The sequence below is a fragment of the Rosa chinensis genome, chromosome 5, assembly GCF_002994745.2.
Source record: "Rosa chinensis cultivar Old Blush chromosome 5, RchiOBHm-V2, whole genome shotgun sequence".
In the NCBI taxonomy this organism is placed as follows: Eukaryota; Viridiplantae; Streptophyta; class Magnoliopsida; order Rosales; family Rosaceae; genus Rosa; species Rosa chinensis.
Window position 1 is genome coordinate 71,698,715 of NC_037092.1, and position 10,766 is coordinate 71,709,480.

Consider the following 10,766-nt stretch of genomic DNA (forward strand, 5'->3'; position numbering starts at 1 on the left):
GCTTGTCCACTAGTTTGTGGATGATATGGCGTTGACACCTTGTGTGTCACATTATACTTTCTAAGCAAGGCTTCAATGGATCTATTGCAGAAGTGCGATCCTCCATCACTTATGATTGCTCGAGGCATTCCAAACCTAGAGAAAATATTAGATCGAAGAAAATCTGCAACAACTTTGGAATCATTAGTCCGGGTGGCTTGTGCTTCCACCCATTTTGAGACATAATCCACAGCGAGAAGAATATAAAGAAAACCTTGAGATGAAGGAAAAGGTCCCATAAAATCGATACCCCAAACATCAAAAATTTCAACAACCAAAACATTAGTTAAAGGCATTTGATTTTTAGGTCCTATGTTTCCGGTTCTTTGGCATCTATCACATGTCATACAAAAAGCATAAGCATCCTTAAATAAACTAGGCCAATAAAAACCAGATTCCAACACCTTAAGAGCAGTTTTCTTAGAACCAAAATGACCCCCACAATTTTCAGAATGGCAAAATGTCAAGATATGAGTAAACTCCCTTTCAGGCACGCAACGTCGAATTATACCATCCGCACAAAATTTCCAAAGATAAGGATCATCCCAAACATATTGCCTAGCATTCTTTTTAAGTTTTGCATGCATAGAGCTTGACAGCGTGTTTGGAATTTTTTTAGTGACTAAGAAATTGACTATGTCTGCATACCAAGGTTCACTTACCTCAATTCCGAAGAGTTGTTCATCCGGAAAAGTTTCCATAAGAGGTATGGCGTCCTCACCATGTACAAGGCGGCTCAAATGATCTGCAACAACATTTTCACTCCCCTTTTTGTCCTTAATTTCGACATCAAATTCTTGTAGAAGAAGAATCCATCGAATTAGCCTCGGTTTCGCTTCCTTCTTTGAGAGTAAATACTTCAAAGCTGCATGATCAGTATAAATAACAACTTTAGTTTGAAGTAAATAAGATCTAAATTTATCCAAAGCAAAAACAACAGCTAATAATTCTTTTTCTGTAGTCGAATAATTCAATTGAGCATCATTCAAAGTCCGAGAGGCGTAGTAGATGGCATAAGGCTTTTTCTCTTTTCTTTGGCCAAGCACTGCGCCTACTGCATAATCAGAAGCATCACACATGAGCTCAAATGGTAAGGACCAATCCGGAGGAAGCATGATAGGAGCAGAGGTCAAAAGCTCCTTTAATTGTTCAAACGCAACTTGGCAGTCCGCATTCCATTCAAACGTCACCTCCTTTTGCAAAAGTCGACAGAGGGGTCTTGCAATTTTGGAGAAGTCCTTGATAAAGCGTCTGTAAAATCCTGCATGTCCAAGAAAAGAACGAACCTCTCTCACAGAAGTGGGGAGGGTAAGTAGCGAACAAGATCAACTTTAGCTTTATCTACTTCTATTCCCCTAGAAGAAACAATATGCCCTAGAACAATACCTTGAGCAACCATGAAGTGACATTTTTCCCAATTTAAAACAAGGTTAGTTTCAATGCAACGTTTCAAGATTAATTCTAGGTTTCCTAAGCAATTTTCGAAGCTATCACCAAAAACACTAAAATCATCCATGAAAACTTCAATTATTTTCTCAATATAATCAGAAAAAATACTGAGCATGCATCTTTGAAACGTACCTGGGGCATTGCAAAGTCCAAATGGCATTCGACGGTAAGCAAAAGTGCCAAAAGGACAAGTGAAAGTTGTTTTCTCTTGATCCTCTTGAGCTATGCATATTTGATTATAACCAGAATAACCATCAAGGAAACAATAAAAAGAATGACCAGCTAACCTTTCAAGCATTTGATCGATGAAGGGTAAAGGGAAGTGGTCTTTCCTGGTGGTGGCGTTAAGCTTCCTATAATCGATGCAGACTCTATGGCCAGTCACGGTTCTTTGGGGCACAAGTTCATTCTCTTCATTCTTCACGACCGTAATTCCGGATTTCTTTGGCACAACTTGGACTGGTGAGACCCATTTACTGTCTGAAATAGGGTATATGACGCCACAATCGAGCAATTTGATGACTTCCTTTTTCACAACTTCCATCATTGGAGGGTTAAGACGACGTTGAGCCTCTCTAGTTGGTTTGGCACCCTCCTCAAGAAGAATTCGATGCACACAAGTGGTGGGGCTTATTCCCTTGATGTCAGCTAATGTCCATCCAATTGCAGTCTTGTGTTTCTTTAGCACTTTAACAAGTTCTTCTTCTTGAGATGGCGTCAACTTGGATGAGACTATGACAGGCAATGTTTTGTCATCTCCCAAATAAACATACTTCAAATGATCCGGTAATGGTTTGAGTTCAAGTGTAGGGGCCTGAATCACTGAAGGAAGAGGTTTATTAGTAGATAACTGAATTGACAAAGGGGAAGGAGGTTTACCTTCATAACGTAGATGAGTTTCAACGGAAGAAACGTCCTCAAATATTTGAGGGTCCAACGTTTCCTGAAGTTTCTTCATGGGAATTATGACGCCATCATGGGTGTAACCAACGCCTTGCTCAATGGTTGTGATCAACGTATCTTCTCTTATTGCTTCCAAAACCTTCTGTGCAAGAGTATCAAGTATGTCAATAGAAAAACATGAATCAAATTCAATTGGATACCTCATAGCCTCAAAGATGTTGAATCCTATCACATCTCCATCAAATTCCATGGTTAGAGAGCCAGCATAGACGTCAATTTTTGTCCTAGCAGTCCGCATGAAAGGTCTACCCAACAAAAGTGGCGTTGGGTTTATGGTGGATTCCTCCATGTCCAAGATATAAAAATCCGCGGGAAAGATCAAGTGATTAACCTGCACAAGCACATCTTCCAACAATCCTTTCGGAAAGGCCTTAGATCTATCCGCCAATTGAATAATTACGTTATCAGTTTTAAGTGTACCTAGACCTAAAGATGCATAAACAGAATAAGGCATAACATTTATAGATGCACCTAGATCTAACATGGCATTCTCAAATCTAGTGTTACCAATAACGCAAGGAATGGTGAAGCTTCCAGGATCTTTGCATTTTGGGGGAAGTTTCCTTTGAATAACAGCTGAGACATTCTCATTCACCTTCACAACCTCCTTTTCTCGAATTCTCCTTCTTGTTGTACAAAGTTCCTTCAAAAATTTTGCATATTTGGGCACTTGCTTTATAGCTTCAAGAAGGGGAATGTTGACTTGCACCTTTTTAAAGGTATCCAAAACAGCCATGTCGCTTTCTTCTTGTTTGGACTTAGCAAATCTGCGAGGAAAAGGCATAGGAGAAAGGAAAGCATTAGTATTAACCGGGATTGAAGAGTTAGACACTTTACCTTTGGTTTCTGGTTTTGTTGGGGATTGCAATGAGCCTTCAATCCTGGACGTAGCAGGGTCTGGGATTGCTAAGTCAGTTTCAATCCTGGAAGTCGCTGGGCCATTGTTTTTCTTCCTCTTCGAAATTGGTGTTTCCTGTTCTTCATCAATGTGCACTGTGGTGTTCATTTGTGCCTTGGGGACGTCATTGATGATCCTTCCACTTCTAGTGGTGATGGCATTGGCAGATTCAAAGCCCCCTTTGGATTTGGAATAGTATTACTTGGCAGCTTACCACCTTCAGGGCCTTTTGTCATAAAATCAACCACGTGACCAAGCTGTTTCTCCATTGCGTCCATCCTCTTTTGCATGAGATTCTGACCTTGCATCAAATTGTTGGTTTGATTTTGCATTTGATTTTGGTTCTGCAACAAAGTCTGAGTAGAAACAGTTAAAGTTTTTATAATCTCATCATAGTTATTAGAAGAAGAAGATGAAGAATTCGAAGGATTAGAGTTTAGAGGAGCCTGTGGCTTTGGGAAGAAGCCTGGAGGACGTTGATTGAAGGCTTGAGAAGCTGGTTGGGCGTTTTCATTGTCCTTCCAACGAAAATTGGGGTGATCCCTCCATCCAGGGTTGTAGGTGTTAGAATATGGGTCATTCCTTGGACGTTGGTACCCTTGTTGGAACCCTAGGGCGTTGACACCTTCAAAGTTTCCTCCTTCCATGAGTTGAGGGCATTGATCAGACATATGCCCTTGCATTGAGCACACTCCACATACCATAACTTGTCCCTTCATTCCCTGAGAAACAATAGAAGTAAGCCTGTTAATTTTATCTTCCAATTGAACCAATGTACTTACCTCATTAACTTTTTCACGTGTATGGGTGGACTTGGAACCGCCATATTGTTGTTGATTCAGGGCCCTATTCTCAATTAAGATCATTCCAGCTGCAGGTTCCTTGTCAACAAATGATCCTCCTGAAGCTGCATCGAGCATATCTCTTTCCAAGTTGGTGAGACCATCATAGAAGCAAGTGAGCAAGGTCTCATTCTTCATGCCATGTTGAGGGCATTGAGTGATGAGAGTTTTGAACCTTTCATAATACTCTGCATAGGACTCATCTTGCCCTTGTTGAATTCCACTTATCTTCTTCCTAAGCATGATGATCCGAGATGTAGGGAAATATTTTTCCAAAAATGCTTTCATCATGTCTGCCCAAGATGTGATGCGTCCACTTGGCAACTCATAAAGCCATTGCTTTGCCTTGTCAGCCAACGAAAATGGGAAGGCTTTCAACTTCAAGATTTGCTCATCAGCTCCTTGTGGCTTCATGCTTGTGCAAATGAACTGAAACTCCATTAAATGCTGATTGGGATCTTCCATAGAGTGTCCATGGAATGTAGGAAGACGATGAAGTAGCCCAGACTTCAACTCAAAGTCAGCTGTTGCTCCTTCAACTGCATCAGGGTAGGTTATACAAGTGGGGACACCACCTGGTGGAATCACAGAAGTTGAAAGTTGCCTAATGGTGAGAGCCATTGGTGGAGGTGTTGGCGTTGAAACTTGCTCTTGAAAGAGTGATGAGATGTCGTACACTTCTTCTTCTTCTTTTGGTGAAGACGAGCTTGCTTCCTTCAACTTGTTTTTGCTTCGAATTGTTTTCAGAAGTTCAGGATCAAAAGGAACAAGCTCGCCTTTTGGATTTTTCCTTGTATGCATAAACGAGTTGAAGTGCCTGAGGAACAAACAAGAATGGCGTTAGAACCCTAAGAAAAAAAACGAAAAACAAGGGGAAATAAATGTAAGGGGCGAAATTATGAAAAACTAACACAAAACAAATTTTATTTCAACTAGAACTCGTAAATCAAGTTAGAAAAGAAATAGAATTCTAATCGTTAACAAAAACTTTCTCTCTACGTCGTTCGGTAACTCCTTTCCAACACGACCAGGTAGGTAAGGAACGATTTTGGTGGAGACAAAGCTCACTTGAAAACACTTCTCGTATCCAGACCAATCCTAGACATCGTGTTGTAATAAGATGCGCCTAGAGGACGTAGAGATAGAGTCAACGTTAAAAACAAGAATTCCAAAACTATTCAAGTATGATTTACAACTTCTAACCGAAACTTGAATTAAACTAAAAATTAAAATTGTGAAAAATAAGTATTTTTCAATCCCCGGCGACGCGGCGCCAAAAATTGATACGCTAAAAACAAGCGCTCAACTTAACCCTGCAAGATGTAGTCGTTAGCAATATAGAGTAAGCAAGGATCGTTCGATGCCAAGGATTGAGGGTAACCAATTAATCACAAAGAAAAATAAACTAAGCTAAACTAACAAAGAACACAAAACAAAGAAACTAACTAAAAGAAAGGAAAACAAACGTAGAATAGGGAAAAGGAGAGAGGAAGCAACGAAATAAAAGAAGAAAGGAAAAAATAAATGTTTTGGGGGTTTTTAAGTTTTACGAAAATTAAAGGAAAACAAAGAAAGCAATTTCGAATTTTAAGTTGAAAAACAATATGGAGAAGACGTTAGAGACTCGGAAATCCACCACCAATTACTTTCGAACAATGTTAAGTTAACCTAGTTTCAATTACTAAGGTGTGAACAGAAATCAACCAAGAAACAAGTCGGAGCAGATCATGTCCCTTATTAATGTTTCCCTAATTACTTAGTCTACGTGAACGCACAATAGCTAAGCCTATCAAACATGCAATCAAGGTATAGAACGCTATCCTATCAACAACACATATAGTGTCAACATATTTGAAGCATTAAGATCTCATGGAAACGATTGATTATAGAGTTGCAGTCTAGTGTGGAACGCCTACCTAGCATGCTCTTCTAGTTGTTTAAAACATCAACTTTTGTTCAAAGCCTTGCATACTTGTGGATTAGAAAACAAAACGATTAGGTGAATTATTTTCTAAACCTAGCTCCAATTACATGCATAAATCCTATGTTCGCGACCATAAAACATACACATGCAAAAGTTTTCAATCAATCAGAGATAAACAACCAACCCACACCATAGATCAAGAAACTAAGTTTAATCAAACATATGTTCTACATAATTGGGGCTTCAAACCTCGCCCCTAACAAAAATAACTAGCCACACATGGTCTTAAATTCAACAATTAAAAGCATGAGTATTCGATTACAAGAGGATAAAAACCGTAAAGAGCAGAGTATGAGAGCCACGAATTCACTTTTAGGCAGCCTTAGATGCAGGCAATCCTTCAAGATGGGGCACGGCAGGAGCTTGATGGAGATGGATGGTGATGTGCACGGTTTTTCCTTCTTGAAGACTTGGGAATTTTTGAGACTTTGTGTGCTAGGGTTAGGAGCAGAAGAGGCGCTGTAGGATGGTGTGTCTCAACGTGTTATACTGCTCTATATATATAGAATACACAGCCCTAGTTTCCTTTCCCAATTCTGCTTTGAAAGCCTCTCCTAATTGCTTGAGGATCACTCTACTTGGTGCATAATTAAATGATTTTCAAGCCTTAGTAATCTTCCCAAAATCTTGAGGAATCATTCTAGGACTCTCCTTCATGTTTGCAGCAGCAATAACCTTCCAAAAATGCCCCCAAAATTCGTCCACAAAAGATTTCTGCCAAACAGTCCTGTTTCGACTAGGTTTCGATTTCTTACTCTGAAGCTTCCTTCTTGGACAAGGAACGACTTCGTCTTGACAAGTTTCTGGATGGTTCTTGACTCCCACGTGTTCTATGACATCATATCATCTAGAATGATCGATAACCTTCTGGAAAAACTCCAAGAAAATCGCCGGAAAAGATCTCTCAAAAAGCTTCGTGAAAAGCTGACAGTTTCTGCCTTATCGGGAAGCATACTTCGACTTTGATTTCCTACTGCCTCGTTGATGATTTTGACCTGTTCTTTGGCTGTAGTTGAAGTATAACATCATGTCTTCAAGGATCGCTGGTCCTTTCCTCAAATGTGAAGCTGGAATGATGCAATAATTTCTCCTCAAAACCGTTCCCAGAAAGCTGATTCTGAAACTGCAGTTTTCTGCTTTGCAGCAACTGTTTTGCACAATGAATTCCGTGGACTTTCCTTGTAATTTCTGGCCAAATGGTTGATCAAACTTGGTCCTCTGCATCAGTACTTCATGTTTCATGGCTTCGTTGCTCCCTTTCAGCTCTTATTTCTCTTGAATCACTTCACGAACTACCTAAAAAGAAAACAAAGTTAAAACTGACTTTTTAAAGGAAATAGCTAAGAAAAGTGTAAGGGATTTCACACTATATTCGTCGCATTTATGCTCCTATCAAGTGATAGGAGACCTTACTGGACTCCGGTGACCAGTGGTCGGCTACGGACTCCGGTGACTGGACTCCGGCGACCGGTGAAGGAAATTCTGAATCAGGCTACCGGACTGGTGACCGGATTCCGGCGTCTGATTTTACTACCCCTCAATAATACCCAGTAATCATATTATTGTTCCCCAATAAATATGTTATTGCCCCCCAATAAACATGTTATTGCCCCCCAATAACAAGTTTATTAGGGATCAATATTTAGTGAAAAATGAAGATGTTTTTAATTTTGAAATTTTTAATAGGTTTATCCAAATAAATAATCTTATTACTGCCCCCCAATAATCTTATTATTGGCCCATAATAATCTTATTATTGCCCAAGAAATATTTTATTGCCCCTCAATAATCTTTTTACTGCCCTCCAATAATCTCATTATTATCTTCCAATAATCATTTCCACACATTTAATCAAACACCTTCTGTGCATTACCCAACTCGCCAATTTCGCAATAACCATTCTGCCCATTCATCAATTGGCCCAGAAAATGCTGTGGGTAGCACAAAAAAAAAACCAGAAATTGATTTGGGCACCTAAACACCTCCTTCGTTCCTTCCCAACCTCACAGCTCCCTCGAATTCCAGAAACCCCTGGGTTCCCTAAGATCAGAACATTCGAATTAAAGAGTCTCCTCATCGTCTTCCGGCCATAGACAGCTAGCCACCGGCTGTGCAGTCTTCAATATCTTCGGCATTGCAGATCCTCATCGACCAACACCGATTGCCTGGCTGTCGGTGTTGGAGTCGAAGTCTGTGCTGCACGTCAGCTGATTGAGCCTCGATGCCGGACCGATTTGTGGCACGACGATTGCGCAGGAGTTTCTGTCTGAGTTGAAACCGTGCTGCACGACGACTGATTGAGAGCCTCGATGCCTGACCGATTTAAGTGTCTATGACGGCTCGTTTCCGGTGGCCTCGGATTCGTCCTCGACGACGTCGCTGGGAGAGGGAGGGAGAGAGAGACTCAGGGAGGAGAGACAGTTTGAGAGGAGAGAGAGATCGATGAGTTTTAGGTGAATTGATAGGGCAAAATTGTTATTAAACGTTAAATTGGGTAAATGGGATTAAAAAACTCTTGCTGGAGTACGTGGACAATTTTTAGGCTAACATTGGGTAAGTGGTCACGGCCCCTAAATGTAATCCTCTCTGTGTGAATGTATAAATATACCTCCAGCTCCGATCTGTCTGATGTTTCTGATTTTGCTCAAATGCAAGGAACTCCAAAATATTTCTTATTCCAGTCCACAATCTATATTTCCATAATCTCATATCGTACTATAATTTCTTGTAACTCAAGAAACTGAGAAGGTCCTGTTAGATAGGTTGTTTTCATGGATACCCTTTTTGAGGGATTCAGTTTTGGCCATGGCTCAACTTCAATCACTTCCAATCCAAATCTTACAAAGGGGCAAAGTAACTCGAGAATCCACCAATACACTTATCCATCCAGCTAACATAGACCATAGAAGTGATTCAAGTACGTCTTTGAGCCCAGCTTCTGAGGAAGAAACTGATGATGTTGGTTACTCCAGCAGTTCTATTATCAAGTATACATAAGTGATATTATTCTGGATGAAGACCTAGAGGATGAGAGCTGCATGCTGCAGGACTGTTTGGTACTCCAAGCTGCTAAAAAATCTTTCTATGATGTCCTTCATCCAAAGGATCCTCCTTCATCCACCCAGTCTTCTCTTGTTGAGTCTTTTTAAGATGCTCTTTTGGTTTCAAATTCACTTTTCAAGATGCAGAGTGAAAGTACTAGAATGGCCTAGAAGCAGGAGGGGTAGGGAGTTGAATAGGCAACTCATTGGGATTACACTCAAAAACTAAACTGATCACACTATTGCAATAAGAATGTAGTTTCAAGACAATGAGAAATAGAACAAATAAGAATCAATGTACCAAGCAAACATACATAATAAGAACCAGAACACAGAAGATGTTTGCGCAGTAAAAATCCCCAAAGTGAGGTAAACAACTGCATGGCCTTAACTCTTAAAGGCGAAGTGCTCAAGCACAGACTATATGATAGTAGTCAAATTACAAAGTAGACTTAATTACAACCTCTCAGGTAACTCTAGACTCAGTTACCTCTAGCTAAACCCATTCTAGCCGGTTGAACTACTTCACCTCAATTTGCTTACTGCCTCTAGTTGCGCTTCACACGTCTCAACTTGTCAATCTTCAATTCTTAATTGTGCTTGACTCCTAACTGAACTCGTAGGACTTTCAAGACATAAGAATGATATGGATGATGTGTGAAAGATTTCTTGAATCACTAGTTCACTTAGACATGGAAAAAATGAATTAATGATCAAGACACAGCTTTGCCTTATGAAACCAAGAAACTTTTCTATCGTTTAAAGCATAAGAAAAGAAACCTAATGCAGGACCTTTATATGCGTCAAGAGTGGACTCCCACTAAAACAATTAGGGTGTGATAAAAACCAATAAAAAAACTTCCATACGAGTTAGTAGGATCTTGCCTTGTGTTATAAGCCTTGAACTTCAATTCTGATTGTTAAGATCATTCTTCTCAAACACATTCTTAAGCTAGAACTCTCTATTTTTGTATAAAGGGAATGCCAACATACAAGTTCCTATACTAACACAAAGTCTTGGAAATCTTGGAAATGTTGGGGAGGCAGACAAGTTCCTTCCAAATGAGAATTTCAATATCATTGACAAAGAGAGGTACCAATTACTGCCTGTAGTGAACAAGAATTTGGTATCCGAGAAAGAAAGTGATGTATACAACCCAACAAATAGATTAAAGGGAAAGAAGAATCATCAGAGAGGATGAACACTATCTAGAAAGGAGAAGCAACAAGCAGTCAATTGTTTCTATTGATTAAGGCACTACATACTTGATGAGACTGAATGGAGAACTCACCAAGAGATGTTGTTGATCTCAAGTTGATAAAGAATATAAATCCCAACCTTTTCATTCATGGGATTACCAATGGGATATACATTTCACCCTTCTTTGCCATAAGGTTCAAAGAGGCACTCTTGCACTACTATGCCCTATTTGATATGTTTGAAGCAACCATTCCTCGTGAAGATAAGCAGCGGATGATGTTCAAGAGAGAAATATACGGTAATGACATAATGAATGTCATAGCTTGCAAGGGACTGGAAAGGTTTGAAA

General features: G+C 39.9%; 1 non-coding gene across 1 annotated transcript; it reads left to right on the forward strand.

Annotated features, from left to right (window-relative positions):
- The first annotated feature begins 4,327 nt into the window (after positions 1-4,327).
- LOC112168522 lies at positions 4,328-4,434 on the forward strand. The gene has a single exon (XR_002924283.1). It is a non-coding gene; the product is annotated as a small nucleolar RNA R71 (small nucleolar RNA).
- The last annotated feature ends 6,332 nt before the right edge of the window (positions 4,435-10,766 follow it).